General features: G+C 45.7%; 1 protein-coding gene across 2 annotated transcripts in view; it reads right to left on the reverse strand.

Annotated features, from left to right (window-relative positions):
* Positions 1 to 20743, reverse strand: part of LOC135898767 (uncharacterized) — a 168996-nt gene that overhangs the window by 87519 nt on the left and 60734 nt on the right. Inside the window, exon 2 of one of the 2 annotated variants that reach the window (XM_065427907.1) lies at positions 16303 to 16395. The gene's annotated coding sequence lies outside the window, so the exon portion shown is untranslated. Of the gene's footprint in view, positions 1 to 45; positions 199 to 16302; positions 16396 to 20743 lie in introns of those variants that run through there. The other variant, XM_065427908.2, reaches the window with a different exon arrangement.

Raw genomic sequence — 20743 nt, forward strand, 5'->3', positions numbered from 1 at the left:
AGAAATGCACTCAATGAGAATTTCCTTATCGAAGTAGACAGTTACCTGGCTGTCAATGCGTCACCTGTTCAGCCCAGAGCAGTAATTCGAGCGGTAGAGGAAAGCCTTATCCTGCTAGAAATCCAGGGCCAGATTATCTTGAAAGGAGCCTGATCGTCACCTTCATCTTCGATGTTGCACACAAGCAAGTGGACGAAGCAACCGAATGGCGTCCGCACTGTAGCGTACAGGTTCGTTTTATTATGCGCGCCACGTGGCATTTGCGGGTGTTATCGCGGCGATAGCCTGCATGGTGTGTAGGTTAACGCGTCATGCGTGTACTGCGTCACACCTGGCGGCCGGACTATGAGTTGGCTCGTCTCAGTAAGCAGGCTGTTGCCGTATATACAACGATGGTTTGCACACGGCACACACGCAGTTATAATCAAACAGATTACTTTTCTTGTTGGAGCTGAATCACCATGGATAAACGGTTATTACCAGCAAACAAACAGTCAAGCTCTGATGTAGGAGAATTCGAAAATAGTAATAATGACTAAATAAAAAAAAGATTGATTTTGCAAGCGCGCACTGGCTGGTTTCTCGGACTGTGACGAATGAACGCGTCCATATAGCGCGACCAGATTATTTGCCCTTCGGCGTCAATCTGGACGGGGATTGGCTAATCCGAGTTTCATTTGGCCGGATTAGAGAAGAACCGATTTGGAGTTGCACGGCCGCCTTGATCATCTGGTGGCCGTGCAATAAGGATTTGTATTTGATGATGTCTTTCTACATGTATTCTACGCTTTTACTTTGCCAAGTCGGAGTGCTGATTGATTCGCAGGGGCCAGGCACTCTTTATGGGCGCCTGCTTCCCATTATTTATTTTGTCCTATGTAAGCTTCGTACCTGCTAGCTCTTACAAAACTGTTCATTGCTCCCATACCATCAACTACTTCGCATAACACTGCTGATGCTACTACTTTATTAAGGCAAGCGATGTTTTCATAGCGACTACACTCATTCGCTGTAGTTGCAATATTCATTACGTCAGAGAAGCATATATAGCTCGAAATGTGGGACCAAATTTCCTCTTTCTTTAGTGCGCTATGTTGAACTCATTTGTGTTTTCATACATAAACGAAGAAATTAAAGTTTTTCTTCAACAGCCAGGGCAAATAACGTGTCTTGCCTCACAGATGTTGGACAGCGATCCCACAGACATCTCTGTAATCTTGTAGATATGAACAACGGTATTTATTTATTTATTTATTTATTTATTTACTTACTTATTTAGTTATTTATTTATTTCAACATGCTGCAACCCCGAAGGGCTATCGAAGGTCTGAGGAGCACAGGACCCAACGTTTACAAAGATGGAAACAAGATACAATGCAAAATCAATGGTTTAGCAAAGCATAAAACGAATTTGGCAGGCGATACTTTTACAGTGTACGTTAACGATGCTAGATTGTACGCACCAAAGTCTAGCGAATTCGTCATTCTACAGTCATCATTCGTCATCTTCAAAAGCAACGGAAAACCAAATTAACGAAAACACGGCCACGCGGTCTGACGCCGTGTTATTGCGGAGCGATCATATCGGCAGCGTGCTGTTGCGACAATTTTGGACTGCGCGATGCGCGCACGGTCAATTTGCTCCCATCAACATTTCCGGCATTTCCGGAGTAGCTCAATACACGGACCCCGGGCTCATCATGCTTGGCTAACTAAGCTCTGATTCACTACACAATCGCAAGATAATTTTGCCATGCATAGCAAAGCTCCAATCTCCTGCTGTCCAATGTCGCATCACGCGGGGAGACGGTGCCCTTAATTACGCTCGGGTAAATAACGCAGTCCGTCGGACGCGGCGTACGTTATCGAATCGTCGTCAATTCGGCCACGCAATGATCCCGACGGATAATGCGCACTAGGCAAAACCGGCGCTGGCTTATTCAGATCATACGCCACCGCTGTTGTTATTCTTGGTGTTATTGTTGTTTCTCTGTGCTGCTGGTCGCAATTTGGTGCCGCGCGACACCCGGCTGAGCATAAAAACCAACCACCACCTCTGCAACAACAAAGGTGCCTCTTGCATCTACAGTGACTGCAGCCAAAGTAGGCGACACGAGGTAAAGCAGCTGATGCCGCAAAGAGGACGAAGTGGAGAACCCTCGATCCTCTCCTGTTCGATTCCTCGGCTCACTGGACGCGGGATTCATCTCGCCAGCGGCCGATGATGAGAAAGCGCTCCTAGGCTCGCGACGTCGCGGGCTCGTTCCGCATGTACGGGCTTCTTCGCTTGCCACGGCTATAGGGACCGCGGTCGCGCTGCCGCACAGAGAGAGATGAGCGGGGTGCGCCTATAACGAGCCGGGGTATCGAATCTTGCCGCCCAATGGCGGAGGGCGGGGGCGGGGGGGGGGGGGGGGGAGAAGTTCGTTGCGATAGTGGTATAGTGGCGGCGGCGCAATTCCGAAACGCGCAACAATGGGCCACCCGCCTCTGCCTGGGACACAAGCCACGACCGACAACAAACAGAGGAGATGGAGAAATAGGGAGAGAAGGAGAGCTTGGCTGCCGCTGGCTGCCTTCCTAAATTAAAATGCCCGATCGAATGCGAGCTGCCGCCGCCGTCGCTGAGCCTGTGTGCTCCTCGAGCAAAAAAAGAAAATAGCGTGGGGGGGGGCGAACCCCCCCCCCTCCATCTTCCCGTTCCCCGCCCTACGGGCTTTCGCCCCTCGGCGGAAGGTTTTATTTCCCCCAGCTCATTTTCTCGACTTCATTCGAAGAGGAGCGAGCCCGGTGGTGGTGGCGGGATGGGAGCGTGAGGAGGAGGAGAGAGGGGGGGTCTCCTATATTGCGTGTCTGGCCGCGACTGCACCGGGGAACCACTGGTGCTGCTGCTACCGCTGCGCCGCCGGGAGGAGATATAAAAGAGGAATTGCATCCTCGAATCGCCTGCTTGCCTTGCCTTGCCCCCTCTTCGCGTGCAGGGTGGCGAGGAAGGGGGCTGAGGCGAGCAAGCAAGCCGGGCGCCGAGAGGAGTTATGATTGGAACCAGCGGGAGGTCATCCGTGTGGAACTGCCGCCGCCGACGACGACGCTGCTGCTGCTGCGCTGGCTCCGTAGCGTGAAGGAGTGCGCGTGCGTGTGTTTGTGTGCGTGGTTCGTCGGCAGCAGCGAAAGAACGGTCGCTCGCTCCGCGGCAACGGCGACGGCGGCTGCGTTATTTCGGTTAGAGATTGGCTCCACGGCCACGCTATAACCTCTCGCCTCCCCTGCTTCCGATCTCGCGCAGCGTTGAACCCCCCCCGCCCCCACCCACCGTGTTACTCTTCTTTCACTCTCTCTTTTCTCCTCTCTCGTTCCACCGTTGCCGCCACTAAACGTCCTATCTCTCTCCTTCTTCTCTCGCGCTCGTCGCGGCGTCGTCGTCATCGTGACCCCGTTTTCTCGGCATCCGCATCCGCAATTTCCTTCCTTTCACCGCAGTATTTTTGTTCGCGCTTATTCCGCGATTTGTATTCGACCTTCTCCCCACACAGACTTCTTTTTCTTGTTATGCTTTGTATGCTTCTCTTTCTTTTTCTTTTTTATTTCAATAACTCACGGTCTTGCCAGCGTGCTCGTCGCCCTGAAATTACGCAAGCGATCGCGCCGTCGCATGGCACCTACGGTATGCTTCTCCGCGACCGCACGTGTAAGGTCGATCTGCATCTGTTATTGGCTCTGACAGTCTGTTCATTTCAGCTCCCAACTCATACTCCTTCTCGCCCCCCCCCCCCCTCCTCTCCTTCTCTAGGCCCTCTCTTATATACAATGGGCAGTGCGTGTCCGTATGCATGCATAGCGTCTCCGACGATGAAAGGTAGCAAAAATATACAAAAACGCGTATAAAAGCGCGCTTCTCCCACATATATACTACGAACAGGTCCTGCTACACGTAACTGAACCGGATGGCCATCTCAGTCCCCTATGTCGTTTTCTTTCCCATCTGGAACAGCCCAGACATAATCTCCCTTCGGCACACCTGTTTCTGACAGTCATGCGGCAGTCACATAACGGCTATTGATCTCGCTCAAGCCCCGCATCGATAAAGGCAAGCCAGCGTTCCGTTGGCAAAGTACCCGTATAGTATAGAGTACGTAGCGCGACGGGAGCCCATATCTCGATCTCGTCGTCGTCACGAAGCCGGTGGTAGCTTTTCTTTTCCCTCGCGGATGCGCTCGCGTAGTTTCATCAGTTCACCCTGCCATTGTTTTCAGAACGTATTGCGGCAGTCAGATTCAAAAGAGTACATCGAGAGGCGACCGCGCAATAAACCTATACCCGTATCACCCGTGCCACCATTGTACCGACATGGACGGCCAATCGCGCTTTTATTATATAGCGTCAATCGCTCGGCGCCATAAATCTTAATCCTGCACTTTGAGGCCACTCTTCTTGTACCATATGCACGGCACAGCCGTCACGAAGTAATAGCTGGGGGAGCTACGAAATATCAGAAGGCATTCGATGCGGGACCATTTATTCGCGGGTGAGACCGCCGCCTATTTAGTTGGCGAGCTTGACAACTCAATGCGCGTCAGCCCAGCGTCGACTCAATGTCGCGTTGTGTATGCCTGCGCGTGTCACGCCGAAATGAGCTTGCTTCAAGAGTGGCTCGCAATGAGGACGAGTAATTACACCGGTCTGAAAGCAATATTGTGCCTCACCAGTCGCAACAGCGAGCTGCATATATAGGTATACTCGCGGACGCAGGATACTTCGTTAAGGAATGGATGAAAAAAAAATAGTAAGAGAGAAATAGAGAAATAGAAAACAAAGGCAAGCTTTTTGTGATTCAATGTTATGTTCTTTCGGACGTGCAGATAACAGACATAATAGGCCTCCAGATACGTGTACGTATAGTTAAGTGTAGCGAAATTGCACGCACGCGTACCTTATCTGACACGCTGTTCGCCTGTGCGGTCGAGGTTGCACCGCTGACACAATTTCATCGGAACGCACACACTCGCGTTCGCAAACAAGCGTTCGCGTTTGGCCGCTGCTGATATCGCCGTGATGCTTCAGTGTTGGCTTTTGGCCGGTGAAACGAAGTTGCGCTATCAAGGCGCGTCAAGCGCTAATTTGTTCGACGTTGCAAATCCATTTCACGGCACAGAGCACGAACATGAAAGACTGATGTCCGGCCCGAAGAATTTGGCATTATAGACCTCTAGTTGGGAGGCTGAGCGGGACTTCGGCCTTGGACGTTGGCGTGCCCGACTCTCATTAAAAAATTCATTCCGAAAATCCTGACAGGCCAATTACGCGTCGGAATTTGTACTCGTGCCACGGCCCACTCAAGGAACTTAATTATATTCTCTGTTTATCAGCAAGGAAATTGGTTCTGCTAATAGGAAACATTCTCCGCCATGTGGAACAGGACAACGGTCACATGCGCACCCTGTCGCTATAGGGTCCTATGTAGAAGACATTTTAGGACGTGGCCTAGTTTAGAAAAACTGGCGTTGTCAGATCATCGTTTCATTGCGCCGCCATAATTACACGATAACTAAACAGAATGGTACGTTCATGTATCAGTTAAGGGGAGAGGGCGGGAGAAGGGGAGGGGGGAGCGTTGGGGTTGGGTAAACCAGCGACTATCAACTTCATATGTGTGCGAAGTTAAATTCCTCTCCTAGGACATTACTAATGCAAACTGTATCTTAGCAAGTCGCTTTTGAACGTCAGTGAAAGAGAAAAATACCTTTTTTTGGATTGCTGCAAACATCAATAACTATTTTTGTTCAATGACGCGGCCAGTTTGTGGATGGGAGGTGGGGCTAGTCAAGCTGCATTAGCGCAGCTTTTTTCCCACTTTCCACACCACAACCGTTCTGTGTAAAACACACTGTACTGTTGGTGGTGAAAATAATCTTCAACTTCAACTTCATGCCAGCTAGGTCTGGAACCCCACCCCAAGCAGAGAGACAGTAAATAAGCGGTGTCAGGTTTGATATAATGGGACTTAGTACATCGCCTTGAGGTGGAGTAACGGTCTAACTGCCATGTTCTACTATAGCTATGTAGTCGTTGCTATGAAAGAATTGAATGCTGGGCTAGTTGGTATTTTGACATGAGAATCATCTCAGAAATATAGCGTAACGAGACGGCAAAACAGAAAGTGCGCCTTTGTTCGTCTTCCTTTCGGGTGTACCATCCCGTCGCGCTATACTTCAAGATGATTCTCAAGTCGTTGCTATACTTTCTCATTTGATTTGCGTGTGCGTGTGGAAACATTTTCCTTGAATACGTTCGGGTAACCATGTACACCTTAGTGCCTTTTATTTTGTAACAGCCGGACATGCTTCTGGTTACTCTCCCCTATGAAAATGGCCATTGCCTTTATGTTTCCTTTATGTTTCCTTCTTGTGTCCTATGTGACCTTTATGTTTCCTTGTCCTTTGTGTGACCTCCAGGATGTGAACTTTGTGTGTACTACGTGTTTACTCATCCTAACGTATACCTCGAGGATGTTACCTTTATTATGCCTCTAGGATGTGTCCTTTATGTTTACGGCAGGATGTTAACTGGATGTGCACTATGTGTTACCTGAGTGTACACTTGAGTGCACATGTAGGTAACATAGAGTGCACATAACAACTGTCTTTACATATAATATAGGCAGATCTATCTGTACTGTGTGACAGGCATTGATACACTCAGCAGAGTCATTGTAAGTACTAAATCTTGACTTATGCTTTCATTTGGTCCAAGAAAACAACCCTTATTATAATTCTTGTAGGATGTGTCCTTTGTGTTTACGGCAGGATGTTACCTAGGTGTGCACTTCAGTACACACGTAGGTAACATAGAGCATATAGTGGGCGAGTTGGTTACGATTCATCGTACCTTTAGCAACAGCGCAAAAGCAACGCGGAAACAAGGAACACTCCGAAGAAACAGCGCCGTCTTGTTGTGTTTCTTCCTTTTGTCCGTGTCGCTTTCGCGCTGACCACAAGTACGAGTAACTGCTGTGTCAATATTAGCACGCGTAGAAGCAGGGCAGCGCGGATCCCGTAAATGCTTGCTTGGGCGTACAACTGAACAATTTATAATTGTGAGTTGGCTAAGTATGAAAGTTGTGTGCGGAGTATGGCCGTATTTGATTACGCGAGCATGCAAGCAGTACGCCTGTTTCACTTTGGCCGAAGTTCCGCTGCCGCTGCAAGCCAGCTATCGCCACATTTTGTCGCCTTCATTCCTTACGCTACGAGCAAATATGGTGCCACCTATGCAAGATAAAGCCTGACATTCTCAAAAACACGCCACTGGGCACCATAAGAAGCGTGTACATGTGTGGCAATTCCGAATTTCTGATCGGTAGGCGTCACAGCTCTCGCGGCTGCCCGCACACCGTGCGCCATCCCAAGCGACGGAACAGCACATGATGCGCGCTGATTGGCTCGTGTCCGCCGACAAACCACAGGACAAGCGTTCGCGCATAGTTCGTCTAAAATCTCTGCATATACTTTAAAAAAACAAGGCAGCGCACCAAGACACTTTAAAATCAATAATTTGTGTTTAAATACCAGCCTTCCTTCCAGCAACGACGTTTTTAAATCTCGAAGGCCGTGCTTTTCCAAAATGCACGCCCTAAAGAAAAATGTAGATCTCGGAGGCTAAATTCACGTTTTAACCGCAGTGCGGCGCTGCCGCAGTGTAACGGTTGATGGTGAGCCAGGCCCCGTACACTCTCAAGTTCAACTAATGGCCACAGAGGGCGAAAAAATCGACCGCGCGCCGCTGCTAACAAAGCCGACCTAGTAGGATCACCTCGGGATTCGTTCGTTAGTTCCAACATTTCCCGGTAGAGGCGTCGTAATAAGCGCAATTTTATCTTACAAACTTTCTCTTACAATTACCGAAGCATTTTCTTTTACATAAAAACAGGGCAAAATTATCATTGCTAATTAGATATTGTACTCTTTGTTAGTAAGTTTATTGTTTCTTCGCCATTATGAACGCAAATAGCGTTCAGCATCATCGATCTTTCACGTGACCTCTGGCCTGGATTTAAAATTTTTACCGGTATTTCCGAGTGCACGGCGGCACGGATTCATTCGTTCGTACACTCAAGACTGGTTGCTTCTTTGTTTCTAAAACTAGTTTCTTGCGCTTCTATGTAACTTGGGGTGAAGTTACGTGTTTGCAAGCGGACATGTAAGCCCGGCAGTTGGGTTTCGGTCGTGAGCCATTCGGAACAGGTCTGCATCGAAACGGGAGCTGGATTTTGCTGCGGCTGACAACGGCAATAACGGTGAGTCGTTTAACACCGCTGCTTCAATCGTTATATAATATCTGTCTCATTACCTTCCAGGCGGGCACAAGTTAACGAACTAGATCTTGCATTACATATGGGCAGTGAGGATCTCAGTTGCTGTTTCCTAAATAAACCTTTACTTGCGAGGCTGTCGTTTGGTTTACACACACAACCAGGAAAGAAAGAGCGATATCGGAACGCGCGTCTCATTTTTCATGTTATTGTAGCCGTGGTTGTAGGTGACTGAGTAGCCTTATCAATATACAGATTAAACTTTTTTTCGAGTCGGCCGGCAACGTCTGTCGTCCACAAAACCGAATAATCCTTTGGTAAAATGAAGTGAAAGTACAGAATTTAATGTATTAAACAGTTGCAAGCATGATACCCATATTTCGTACTTGTTGGTTCCAAATGTTCTTGCTGTTCAGATTGGTTTACCGTAGGGCATTTATTTTTGCAGTAGTGAAGCGGTGCGTCACGTTCGTGGAGAAAAATAATGCATCAGTTCTAATAGCTTCATGACTTTCATGCATTTGCTTGAGTAACTAGCAGTGTGATCACTTCTAGAGCATAAATGAACCCACAAATGTTCTCATTTGTGATCTTAATAGTACTTGCGCTGTTGACATGCATTGTAGTTAGGCAGACATCAATTTTATGGGCAATAGCAATATTTATTTAACATGCTGCTTAAGCACCCTAGAATAGACAGTGTACATTTGCATGTGTTCTGTAGTCGCAAATCATTACAACATATATGTCACACCTTTTTGCATTTCATATTGCAAAACTTTGCTTTTTCAATTTCTGATTCAGTCAAAATTTCTGTTCCAGACATGCAGTAATGAGGACGGCACCAGTATAAAGCAACACACTCCACGCACTAAACAGAAGCTGCTGCCTGCTACGACAAGGTCATTGTGTGGACATTGGCTACTACTACAAGGTAAACAACATATGGTTCAGAAATAAATATGTTTGATCTATGCTGTATTGGCTTGCCGTTTGCAGCAGATATGAATGTTTGTTCATATATATGGTTCAGTATAATTGGTTCGAACATATAAAACCCACATAAATTTGGCTAATCTGTGCTATATCTCACGTGTCACCGTTTTGCCCCAACAGAGTCTATGCCAAGCACATCTTGGTCATCACAGGAGCTCCTATCTGCACCAACAGGAAGGGGCTGGAGCCGAATTTGCAAGGCTTTTACACCAAGAACAAAGAAGCACATGCACAAGAATATGGATGAGATATCAAGTCTGCAAAGGACTGTGTTAAGACTGCAAAGAGCTTCAGCCACCATTCCACCAGCACGGACATTTGGCTGAGTCATCCAAGTAACTCAAAAAGGACTTTCTAGAAATTCTTCGTCTTCAGATGCACCTGCAACATCTGACCAAGCACGGACGACGCTGGCCAAAAGATTGAGTTTCATCAGTTCGTCCTTAATCAGCTTCCAAGCCATGTTAATTCCGTTTGTGCGAAGTGTAATTTTTCTTCTATAAATGCAAGCTTTCTCATTGCCCATTTTTGTTAGAGGTTATTCATCCTCATCCAAATATAAAGGTCAACCTTTATATTTGGATATTTCGCTGATACTTAATACCAGTCACTGTCTAGCAGCCTAACATATCTGTAGCAGTATCTTCTAGTGTATGTTGTCATGCGCAATTACTCTCCTGAAATAGCTGATGCAGCATCGGCATGCGTCTTGCATTAACCTATGCACATGTGCTATGCACCATTTTACTTTTCTTGGTGTTTTTAGCCTTCAATGCTTGCAGAGCAGAGTGGCTTCTCTCTTGAATGCAAGCTTTCTCATTTTCCATATTCCTAGTCTCGTTGATGATTGCTCCTCTTCCTTGATAGCCTGGGTCTTTGTGCAAGCTACAGTGAAGTGATTGATTGCAGAATCTGGTTTTGCTGCCACACTTGGTTGTGGTAACTGTGTTACAGATGTGGGGGCCTGGTCAGTTGCATTGGTAAGCAGTCCCTCGAGGTAAGCATTTGCTCCTGCAGTCCGCAAAGCGACATAGACTCCCAGTATACACACACCGTAACTGGTGCGCCCCGTTCGTTCTGGCCTGCTGCAGCCATGGGCAAATTGTGCTTGTGGCCTACCTCGGCCATGATTTGCTCAAAACGGAGACCAGCATATGTGCTTACATGGTTCGAAGTGTATGAAGTTGATAGCCGTATGGGTGGAAAGGCCCGCAAGAATGGCTGCCGAAGGTGATGCCCACAAAAGCGACTTGTCCACATTGCGACAAAGTGGGACACAAAGTGTGAGCCACACATAGCGGCCCCCGAAAGAAAATAAATGTGCAGGTTGGAAAGGAGTTAACGCTAAAATGCCGGGTAGTCCATGTTGCTGTGTTGGTTGCGGCAGCAGATGCCTGCGTCACCTGATTGCTTCGCAATGGAAGTTGCTCATCTTCAACGGCAACTGTTGGTTCAAACAGGTGCAAGGCTCTGTCCAATCTGTTTGTACCGCAGGTTGTCGCTCGTTACCAGACCACCACATGTGACAAAGGCAAGCATTATGCCTGTAAGATGGTACGTAGCCAATGTATAATGTATTGTCAACCTCAAGCGGTGACTGATTGCCGTTTAATTTTGCTGTTATGTCACTTGGTTACGGTCGCAGTTTTATGTTTTTCGAATATTGCTGCCTGGTCGGTTGCACTGGGAAGCAGCCTCTCGAAGTAAGAATTTGATCCTGCAGTCTGCACAGCGACATAGACTCCCAATTTACGCACACCGTGATTCGTGCTCCCCGTTCACCCTTTCCTGCTGCAGCCATGGGCAAATTGTGCCTCTGGCCTTTCTCGGCCGCGATTAGGCATGAACGGAGACCAGCATAAGTGCTTACATGGTCGGACGTGTATGAAGTTGGGTGGAAAGGCCCGCAAAAGTGGCCGATGAAGGTGATGCCCACGAAAGCGACTTGTCCATATTGAGACAATGTGGGACACCAAGTGTGAGCCACACATTAGCGGCCTCCAAAAGAAAAGAAACATGCAGGCTGGAAAGGAGTCAATGCTAAAATGATGGGTAGTCCATGTCGCTGTGTAGGCTGCGGCAGCAGATGCCTGCGTCACCCGACTGGTTTGCACTGCAAGTTGCTCATCTTTAACAGCGACTGTCGCCGCAAACAGGTGGGACACTCTGTCCAATCTGTTTCTGCTGCTGGTTGTTGCTCGTTAGTAGACCACCACGTGCGACGAAGTCGGGCACTACGCCTGTAGGTAGGCAGCTCAATGTACCCTAAGAGACCCGTGTATGTGAATGCTCACTGTTGCTATATGGTTCGTCGCCAATGTATGATGTATTGTCTGAACCTCATGCGGTGACTGATTGCTGTTTAATTTTGCTGTTATGTCACTTGATTATGGTCGCAGTGTTATGTTTTTCGAATATTGCGGCCTGGTCGGTTGAACTGGGAAGCAGCCTCTCGAAGTAAGAATTTGATCCTGCAGTCTGCACAGCGACATAGACTCCCAATTTACGCACACCGTGATTCGTGCTCCCCATTCACCCTTTCCTGCTGCAGCCATGGGCAAATTGTGCCTCTGGCCTTTCTCGGCCGCGATTAGGCATGAACGGAGACCAGCATAAGTGCTTACATGGTCGGACCTGTATGAAGTTGGGTGGAAAGGCCCGCAAAAGTGGCTGATGAAGGTGATGCCCACGAAAGCGACTTGTCCATATTGAGACAATGTGGGACACCAAGTGTGAGCCACACATTAGCGGCCTCCAAAAGAAAAGAAACATGCAGGCTGGAAAGGAGTCAATGCTAAAATGATGGGTAGTCCATGTCGCTGTGTAGGCTGCGGCAGCAGATGCCTGCGTCACCCGACTGCTTTGCACTGCAAGTTGCTCATCTTTAACAGCGACTGTCGCCGCAAACAGGTGGGACACTCTGTCCAATCTGTTTCTGCTGCTGGTTGTTGCTCGTTAGTAGACCACCACGTGCGACGAAGTCGGGCACTACGCCTGTAGGTAGGCAGCTCAATGTACCCTAAGAGACCCGTGTATGTGAATGCTCACTGTTGCCATATAGTTCGTCGCCAATGTATAACGTATTGTCTGAACCTCATGCGGTGACTGATTGCTGTTTAATTTTGCTGTTATGTCACTTGGTTATGGTCGCAGTGTTATGTTTTTAGAATATTGCGGCCTGGTCGGTTGCACTGGGAAGCAGTCTCTCGAAGTAAGCATTCGCTCCTGCAGCCTGCACAGCGACATAGACTCCCAATTTTCATGCACCGTGATTCGTGCTCCCCGTTCGCGCTTTCTTGCTGCAGCAATGGGCATATTGTGCCTCTGGCCTTTCTCGGCCGCGATTAGGCATGAACGGAGACCAGCATACGTGCTTACATAGTCCGATGCGTATGAAGTTGATAGCTACATGGGTGGAAAGGCCCGCAAAAGTAGCTGATGGAGGCGATGCCCACGAAAGCGACTTGTCCATAGCGAGACAATGTGAGACACCAAGTGTGAGCCACACATTAGCGGCCCCCGAAAGAAAAGAAACGTGCAGGTTGGAAAGGAGTGAACGGCTAAAATCTGGGGTAGCCCATGTCGCTGTGTAGGCTGCGGCAGCAGATGCCTGCGTCTCCCGATTGCTTCGCAATGCAATTTGGGCATTTTTAACGGCGACTGTCGCTGCAAATAAGTGGCACACTCTGTCCAATATGTTTCCGCTGCTGGTTCTTGCTCGTTAACCTGACCACCACGTGCGACGACGACGGTGAGCCGTTTACGAGCTCGCGTCAATGATTCCAGCGTATCTCGACATGCAAATTTTATTTCTGCTATTGCACGAGGATGTACACTGCTTGTCTTCTGCCAATAAAGTCGCGCGTTCTGTTCACTCACTTGTGGCTTGTTTGTATGGGCGTCAGTAGAGGCTCTTGGCAATTAGAACGCACCAGCTAAGCGGCAGCGAAGGCATTGAGGCATGCCGCATAGCCTGCAGGGCAAGCACGGCACGTACCAGCGTACGCGACCGGCAAAAAACGGCCATATTGAATTTTGCGCTAAAAAAAAAAAGTTTGCACTTCCGCTTCCGGATTGAGCAACGTCATCTGGCGTCCCCGAAAGTTAGTTCCATGCGCTGCCGCTGCTTATTTTCGAACCACTGCCAAAGGTACAGTTCCCCTTCTCTAAAGTTGTTCTTTATTCTATGGGTGAGCTGGGTCACGTTGTTTTGCTGTGAGCGGTGAGAGTGTTCGTTACACAGTAATTTAATCATATTTTCGAAGTGCCTAAACAAACTGTGATCCGTACCGTGTGCATTAACCATCAGGAAACCTCTGGACTCGTGTAACGCCATTAGTTCGCCTTATGCTTCGTGTGATACGCCAGTGTCTTGTGTAGCGCCCGTCCGAGCGGCCTTTGTTCTCGCCTCTCCGCGTTCGCTGGTGGAATACCTGATACTGTGGCTTCGAATTATGGTGCGTGAAAGAATTTGTTGACAGTTGTGCTTTCGTGCGCTGGTGTTCACCGGCGATTCAACAGTGTTCGCGCTGGAAAGACTGTCGTCGCGTGGTGCCTGCGAGACTAAGAAGCCGTTTGCTGACCACATTGAAGGTAAGCAGATCTGACGCTTGCGCGCATTCTCGCAGCTTTTGGTTCATGTAGTAAGCTTTGTGGAACGACAACAGAACACTTTCTGAGCGTACGTTGACCATGTTGCTGTGCACATTTAGCAAAGCGTTTCACGAAGGGAGTTTCCGTGAAATGTATCATTTCTTACCGCTTACTTGCTTTATGGAGTGATGTGCTACCACCGCCGATTGTTGGGACTTATTGGGCAAATATTTACGTAAACGCTGAAAGTTACTGTTTTCTCGGTAGTTTCCCGGCAAGAAATTCTTCCGTAGATATGAATTTCCGCAAGTTACGTTTGTAATGCATGTCGATGTGTCACGGGCATCGCGAGTTGGCACGCGACTGCGATGTTTGACACTTGAACAGGTATTAGCTTGTGTGAAGATTACTTTATTGATAGTGTTCAGATTGAAGTGCAGCTTCGCGAGAACTTGTCTGCATTGTTTGTGTTCTTCGACGTGCTCGTGTATTTGTCTTCTATATTGTAGGGCAAATGTAGACCGACATTACAACAGCGAAATTTCTTTTTAATCGAGGCATCTCAATCAGACGCTCGTTTTCATTAATATTTTCATCCGAAGAACGGGATGTGAGTTCCTGCGATTGTTAAAGACAGTGGTTTGTAGCACTGCCTAATAAGGGATGCGATTTTCTTGCGATGCTTTGCGCTCGATGTTTGCCACTCTTATAACCCACCTTTCACGGCTGGCTGTTATAGTTAATAACGATAGCGGAATGTCGGTCAGATCAATGAGCAAAGGAGTAGCATCGGAAAAGGGATCGCTACAAAATCGCGGTCTAGGTTTTAGACCCTTCGTAATCGATTGTTCATTTGATTTACTAGATCTTTAAGTTTTGGTGATAATTTCCCATGTAGTCTGATGTTTGCGGCTGGTTTTATTCCCGCCTGAATTTTACCATATAACAGTGTAAGCACTTGAGATATAACTACGAGACATCTGTACAAGCAGGCACACAAAGATTTGTTGGCCAGTTGCCTACTCCTATAGGTCATGTACTACTTAGCAGCTGCTGCAGAAATGTTTAAAAAAATTTGTGAGCAATTTAATACCTGAGTGGACTGGCAGGTCAGTCTCTTTCATACAATTAGTTAAAAGGTTCTGTGTTGCCCTGATGTTTTTATGATCTGTTTTTGACTTCTCCACGTTTCTTCGCTGTGTGCATACAGGCCAGGCTGTTCTTGCTTAAATGAATATTTTTGAATAAGTGAAAAAGATTGGCTTTTGTTTTGTTTTTCAGGTGCCTTGTGAGCTCTCACCCAAGCAACACATTCCAGAGGTCTGCTGTGAGCAGACGTGGCAAACTGAAGTAACATTCAGATAGTCCAATAAACTGTTCGTAGTTTCAGACAAACTTTTGCAAAGTATAGTCAAAACTTTCTTTTAAAAGTGCAAGCACTGATCCAACCTGATCTTTCCATCCAAACATTACATATTATATTAGTCACAAAGACATAACTAGAACAGCAGCACTGCAGTGAGGAACGTACAGTGGTTCTCCAAGTGTTATACTGAAATAATCTATGAAGGCTAATTAGTTTGCAATTTTAGAACAAATTGTCATGAATTTCTGTGCCATAGCAGAGTTTCAATCCATGCGCTGCATCATGTACGGAACAGTAACCTTACAATGAAAACCAATGCAAAACTTTTTAACTCAGGAAAAATTTATAAATATAAAATGTGTACACGGAACTCTTCATCTATGCATGTCTACGTAAAATACAGGATTTAGTCACTGCGGCCACATAAAGGATGCATAAAGGTAGGACACACGAAGGAAACATAAAAGCAGTGGCCAAATTTCAACATGGAGGAAACATAAAGTACGGTAACATAAGGGATACATAAAGGGAGGACACACGAAGGAAACATAAAAGCAGTGGCCAAATTTCAACATGGAGGAAACATAAAGTACGGTAACATAAGGGATACATAAAGGGAGGACACACGAAGGAAACATAAAAGCAGTGGCCAAATTTCAACATGGAGGAAACATAAAGGATATTTCCTCATGTGAACTGCGGGAAACATACAGTAAACATAAAGGACATAACCATTTTCATAAGGGCTCTCTGCCTTTCCTTTCTCTCTCGTCTTTCTTTTGTAAAAGCTTTATGTAATCAAGTGCTTAAAGTTTACGGTGTTACTGTTTTATTCTTTCTTTCTTTAGCTCTAAGATACAGTTAACCCAATTTCTATGAATTCGTATCTGCCTTATCAGATTACATTTAGTCTGGGGTCTTGTCGCGTTCACTTTGTTAAATCTTCCATTATGTACTATACGAACGCAGTTAAAAGCATAGCAGATATGTCCATGGCATCGCTGATGTGCGCGGAGTAATACACTTCTGAAACGCTCACCTTATTCCGCTATTTCGTGGCCATCATTCCGTTCCGAGATCCGTCGTTGTCGACTTGTCCTTTGATACGCAGAGAGGTGCGGCCTGCGTCCGCCTGCATGCGACAAAATATGCGAAAGGCATTGGCGTGACGTGTTGTCGTTAAAGAGGTACGCGGCGCATAATGACACTTATCGTTTCACCAACGCATCCATCCATCATAGGTACGCGGACAATCTTGATAAAATCAGTCAGTGATACAAGAAGCAAGATAGGAGGGCGAGGCTAATTATTTTGCACGGTTCGGGCTAAGTATCGATAACTGGAAACAGGTGCTACTCTTAATCGAATTTAGTGGCCCGCCCAGTGGCGTGCCGAACGCGGCTCACCAAGGAACCACTTGAAGCTGTTATCTTACGATACTCATATGATCACAGATACACACATATACACAGACAGATGCACCTATCTCTATACAGACGGCGCAGGCTTCCACAATATAGCTGCATGAAACATTTACGGCTTTACTCGTACCTTAAGTGCGACGCGATATTAATCAGAAAGCAACGACTTCACTGCCTGGCATGCTGCTTACGGTTATGGGTAAGAAATTATGCCTACCCAGTGATTATAATAATGTGCAAGCTGTCCTACACACGAACAAGCATACACGTGCTAAAGTTATTAGGAATGTCCATTTAATACCTGCTGCTCGCAATAATGATAGAAGCGCTTTCTAGCAGTGATAACAGAGTAGTGAGACTGAGCGCGCTGTATACATATCTGGATAAAATTTTTCGCTTTCTCTGAGTGCTTGAAGTTGAGACGATAAGCGAGACGAAACCGCACCTATCTGTTGATAAAGTGGCCAGTTAATCTTTTATTGCGAGAACAAGGAGCAAGCAAGAAACATTGTCGGAAGGACTCTTCGAAGCTGATAATATTGCCGGGCTGAGTGCAGAATCCAATATCTCATTCCGGCACAAATTAAGAAGATATATAGAAAGATGAGGCTGCGAAAGTATGACCCGTTCTAATCAGTGGTGTTTCAGTACCAGTTCGTGCACATCACTGCTTACGGCTGTTACATTGCAACAGATGGTTTCAGTGACTTTACTGGGAGAACGCATTCATTATCTTCTTTTCACGTAACGTCAAGATCAGCATGCCAGACCTTTTGTGGACCAAAATCAACCACAATTTTCATTAAAGTTAGCCTCTTTATCTCTTTCTAGTGATTTTCGGTACATCAGAATGTAGGTGACATCAACAGCAGCATCAAGACTGTGTAGGCGCAAGAGAGGCCCGAAGCTCCTTAAAAATTCCCAAGATTTTATTTGTGAGACCTCTAGTCAATATCTATCTATCTATCTATCTATCTATCTATCTATCTATCTATCTATCTATCTATCTATCTATCTATCTATCTATCTATCTATCTATCTATCTATCTATCTATCTATCTATCTATCTATCTAATTTTTTTGTTTCCTGCATAACAGTTTCCACAAGTCTCGAACGTACAAAAGTCCTGAACTTAGCGTGGGCTAACCTCAATTATTATCGTTCTATTGGATGAACGTATTATGCGCACAACATTTACTGAGACGTGCCACTTCGAATTAAAAGTGTATCGTCACGTGACGCTGCGCGATGACGGGGATATCAAAAGCGTCGCTGTTCTTACTCACAAGCGCGTCGTCCAGACGGGTGCGCATGCGCGAATATTTAAAGGCAAATCGGCAAGAAATAAACCGTAAGTGAATTTGGAGTCTTCGACAATGGAATTACTCACAGCTTAGACGTACCATTAATTATTTAAATTTGAATATGTGATTTTACAATTATGTGATATATATATATATATATATATATATATATATATATATATATATATATATATATATATATATATTACAGGAAACCAAGGACACCAAGGTGAACCAAGGAGAACATACGAAAAATTACTTGTACTTCTTACTTGCATAAAAATAAAAAACATTGAGCCGCTCGGTTCTTTCTTCTCGTTCATTACATTACGAGGGTATCGATTCCGGCAATATTTATGCCTTCTGCTAGCATGTGTGGGTTTACTAAACTGTTGCCATCACCCAAATAGATCATGTACTCGTGACGCCTGCGGCAGAAAGGACATCCGCCACCAAGGTTTATCAGATGTGTCGCTAGCTAAAAATCACAGGGTTAGCTCTAGTAGTAAAACCCTAAGTACACCAGAAAATAAATGGAAAAACGGTGCCGCGGTAGCTCAATTGGCAAAAGCATCGCACGCGTAATGCGAAGATGTGAGGTCGTATCCCACCTGCAGCCAGTTGTTTTTTCATCCACTTTCATTTCTATTAATATATAATTTCTTTAATTCAATTAGTAATTCCCGTCCTTGGTGTCTTTGGTTGTTGACTTCTCATGCTATGATTACACACACACACACACACACACACACACACACACACACACACACACACACTATATATATATATATATATATATATATATATATATATATATATATATATATATATTTATTAAGTACTGCTAGCCTGAATTCCAGGCCTTAAGCAGGAGTGGGTTACTCTTCGGTACAAATATACCTGAACAACAAAAAGAGCACACATACAAAAAAATGTAACTGGAGAAAAAGTGAATGTTGTGTGAAGTATGGCACTGAATTATATAATTTCAAATGGTAAAGTGTTATATATATGAACACACATCATATCGCAATAGTAGATATATGAATACACATCAAGACATATTTGACAAGTGCGTTGCTCAACAATTGACAATGTGAAGGAAACAAGAGAAAAAAGGGTATTTGGTTCGATGCGTTATACATGTCAATGCGATGCACAATATAAAGAAAACATAACTGTAAAAACATCAAAATAAAGAAAAGCAGGAGATAAGTGCGACGCTTTCATGAAACGTTGCTAGATCATTGGTGAAAAGACACTATCATTTCACATTTTGAAGTGCGGCAGTGAAAGCGGCAACAGAAGAGCTCTCGATTATTTCTCTGGGCAAACGATTCCAATCACGGATGGTACGGGGGAAGAAAGAATTCATGTAAGTGTTGGTTCTACAATAAATTTCGCTAACTTTTTTTGAATGGAAAGAACGAGTGGAACGCTGCGTAAGAGGTTTCAAGTACGTATTTTTGTCGATTCCAAGGTTATCATTGTATATCATGTAGAATGTTTTTAGCCTTTCGCGGTACCGTCTTGTTTGAAGGGATTCTAGATTTGCAGAAGTTAATAGAGCGGTCGGCGATGTTTTGCTGCTGTACGAATTAAAAATGAATCTAGCTGCTTTTCGCTGAATGCTTTCTAGTTTCCTTATATTTATATTTGTGTGCGGATCCCACACTGCTGCAGCGTATTCTAGTGTTGGTCTTATATACGTTTTGTAGGCCAAAAGTTTTACATCGCTTGAAGCTTTGGGAAGTGTTCGCCGTAAGTAGCCTAGTTGTCTCATGGCTTTCTTGTGTATGTATGTGATGTGATCATTCCATCGAAGATCGGATGTAATATTTACCCCTAAATATTTGTAACTTGGAACTACTGATAGATTGTTACCGTTGATGCTATAAGTGAAATTGAGTGGGTTCATCTTACGCGTAAGTCTCATCGCTACCGTTTTGCTGTGGTTTATTTGCATTTGCCACGAAGTACACCAATTTGATATTTGGGCTAAAGATTTGTTAAGAGAAACCTGGTCGTCAGAACTGTGGATTTCGTTATATAGAATGGAATCGTCCGCAAATAAGCGGATTTTTACCGGTATGTCTTGAGCAATGTCATTGATGAAGATTAAAAAGAATAACGGCCCAAGAACAGAACCTTGGGGGATACCTGAATGAACGTAGGCAGAATCTGAACTGACATCATCGATGGACACTGATTGCTGCCTAAAATATATATATATATATATATATATATATATATATATATATATATATATATATATATATATATATATATATATATATATATATATATATATATATATATATTGCAAAACATATTCGGCGGTCATCGAAGGTGCGCCACTGGTGGGGGTAAGGTCCGAGTCGCGGTTGAGCATTCGGAAAAGGCTGTCGGTCGGGCAGCGGCATAGGAGGAAAATGCCGGCGGTCGTGAAGCGGCATAGATGGCGGCAAAAATGTCGGTGGTCGATGCATAGAGGGCGGCAGGGGCGCTTGTGGACGAGATCGGGAAACTGCTTCAGCGTAAGTGAGAGGAGCCGTGACTGGTGGCTGCTCAACGGCTGGAGGAACGGCTTGAGAGACTTGTTCTTGAATGAAGTCGCGGATCGTAGGATGCAAAGCAGGGGGTGGTTCCTGGACAGAAGATATCAACGATAGCTGGCGGGCGACCTCTGCGCGAACGAATTCCTGGATTTTGATGAAGAGAGTAGCATGGTTGTAGTCGTCGACCCCAAGGCTG

The sequence above is a fragment of the Dermacentor albipictus genome, chromosome 3 (assembly GCF_038994185.2).
Source record: "Dermacentor albipictus isolate Rhodes 1998 colony chromosome 3, USDA_Dalb.pri_finalv2, whole genome shotgun sequence".
NCBI classification, from domain to species: Eukaryota; Metazoa; Arthropoda; class Arachnida; order Ixodida; family Ixodidae; genus Dermacentor; species Dermacentor albipictus.